Below are 3,065 nucleotides of genomic sequence, written 5' to 3' on the forward strand. Positions count from 1 at the left end.
TTCGCGTACATTTTTATCTGCGGTTACCATCCTCATCTCCGTCTCACCAACCTTATATTTATTCATTCATTTCAACGGAAAAGCCAAAAAATAAGTAAAAAGATCCTTCTGGATAGGCCACCCTCAACTAAAATCAGAAATTATTGTTCACTTGTCAAAATATTCTTCAACTAAATATAAGATAATAACTGAAAAAAAAGAAACACCGTTCACCAGGTTCTTTCAACTAGAAAAAAGGAAAGGATTAAGAGGTCATAGATACAAGCTTTTCAAGAAGACAGAAAATCCAATAAAGCGAGGATTTTTCAGCAGCAGGGTGGTAAACGCCTAGAACGAGCTGAGCGATGAAATTGACTCAGTGGATTCAATCTACAATTGTAAAATCAGGATAGGAGAGCTAGGATACTAGAACATTTATTTTGTAGTGGTTCTTACACAGATGATAGTCTACTGAACCACTCCAAACTTTGTTGTTATTATTATTAAAATGATAAATTGAGTAATTGAACAAAATAACTAGAGAACATAATTATTTTCCGCCTGTAAGAATATTCTTTGACCAAAATAACAAATTGAACAATGAAATAACTAAGAAGCTTAATATTTGATTAAGTAGATATGGATTTCCTTAAGGCTCAGTTGGACGGTTAGTCAGCTATGATTACAACAATTCACAGAGGTTTAAAATTGGCAGCAAATTTTGTATGGCTTTTTTTAAATAGAAAGATATTATTAAAATTTTTCATACTACCGGGACTAGCACTGTCCCATAACGTTGGAGCAGTATGAGACACGCTGTTGTTTATCACATTCAATCTTGACAGATAAATATAAAACGTATGACTTTGTCTTTTATCTATCTAAAGATTTTAAAATATGCGAAAAATTTAAGAAATTTGAAAAAGTATGAAGGCAATAAATTTTGAGGTTTAAAAAAAATTTGTGTCATCAGCATACCTCATGCATCTGGATGAAGACGATGCTTTAGGTGGATCGTTTATGAAAATAAAAAATAAAATTTGTATATACATTCCGTTTCGTTTCGTTTCTTAAGAGTGAATGCGCACCTACACGAATGTACGCCCATAATTTCTCATTTGCGTAGTTGTACAACTAGATGAGATGCTTGTACGCAAGGAGAGGATAGCAAGTTCAATGGGTCACTGGTGGGTTGGTATCTGAACTTTGAACTCTGACCTTCCATCCATTAAACACTTTTTCTTCGGTATGTATTGGATAGAATTGAATGAATGAATAATGTTTATTATGTATGCAATTTGTGATCCACGTGTTTTTGTATTACTTTATTTAATATACATACGGAGTAAAATGTGAAGAAAGGAGTGAGAGAAAGAAAATGTAAGAGAAAAGAGAAAAAGAAAGAGAGAAATTTGCATTTTATTGCTAGTTATCTGTATTTTTATTTTAAATTCTATTTCAAAACTGCTGCTAGCCAACATTCTTGTATGATTCTTATTTTTCTTAAAAGTTTGCATCAATGGAAAAGTTTCCACCACAGGCCAGCAAAGAACAATTTGACCGCATTAAACACAGATATTGAAAGAAACGACAACATTTATTAATATTAATAACATTATTAATAATTATTACATTTATTAATGATAAATTTAATAAATAAGACAACATTTATTAATTTAAAATAACATGAAAAAAAACATTATGAATCACGACAACTGTTGAATACATACAATTAGAGGATGGTAATGATTAAAAATATAAATCAAAAAAGTATCTAAATATAACGACAAACATATGATGTTTCCATAGATACATAATTCTATAAATTCTACCGAATAAAAATTATGGTCTATTACCAACATAGATACATAAAGAAACAACACACCCAGCAAAAACAATGCATGCAACAACCACAGTACTAACTAACAAAATATAGCAATGATAACAACAACAACATCGAAAAACATCAACAACGACAAACAAATACTTATGAAAAAAATCTGCTGAAATCAAACAGCATATAATGATTATTTTATTTCTTACCGCATTGGATTTGTGTTGATGGATGATATAACAGTTCAATGGTCACTGACTGTCTCTTTGTTTGGCTGTCTGTCTGCCTGTTTGTTTGTCTGTCTGGCTATTTGTTTGCCTGTTTATTCGTCTGTCTGTCTGTCTACTTGACTGTTCATTCGTTTGTTTGTACATTGTTTGTTTGTTTGTATGTTTGTTAGGTTGTTAGTTTGTTTGTAAATTTGTTTGTTGTTTGTCTGTTTTTTCCATCTCTACTTGTCTGTCTGTATGTTTGTCTGCTGAAATTATTGACGACCAATTATACTCATGCATGTTCGCATGTTTATGCTTCCAATGCTTATGAGTTTGTTCCGTGTTTGGATGTTTTTAAATGTTCATGCGTTTGTCTACGTATGTGTGTATGTGTGTAAATGTGTGCATACGTGTATGTGTAAATGTGTGTGTGTATGTGTGTATATAAAGATGAATGTATTGTTAATTTCATTGCCAAGTGTCATCCAATTAAAGTTGATTATTCACAATTAAAAGAGTGATTGATGGATAAAAGAACGGATGAAATATTGTCTAATATATCTTGAATGAATAAAAAAAGATGAACGAAATAATGAATAAATGAATGGTTGATTGATTGAATAAATAAATAAATTGATTGACTAACTGGCTGACTGGCTGGCTGACTGACTGACTGACTGACTGACTGACTGACTGACTGACTGACTGACTGACTGACTGACTGACTGACTGACTGACTGACTGACTGACTGACTGACTGATTGATTGATTGATTGATTGATTGATTGATTGATTGATTGATTGATTGATTGATTGATTGATTGATTGATTGATTGATTGATTGATTGATTGATTGATTGATTGATTGATTGATTGATTGATTGATTGATTGATTGATTGATTGATTGATTGATTGATTGATTGATTGATTGATTGATTGATTGATTGATTGATTGATTGATTGATTGATTGATTGATTGATTGATTGATTGATTGATTGATTGATTGATTGAAATACATGTGTATTTTTTTAGAAACAT

The sequence above is a fragment of the Helobdella robusta genome (genome assembly GCF_000326865.2).
Source record: "Helobdella robusta unplaced genomic scaffold HELROscaffold_18, whole genome shotgun sequence".
In the NCBI taxonomy this organism is placed as follows: domain Eukaryota; kingdom Metazoa; phylum Annelida; class Clitellata; order Rhynchobdellida; family Glossiphoniidae; genus Helobdella; species Helobdella robusta.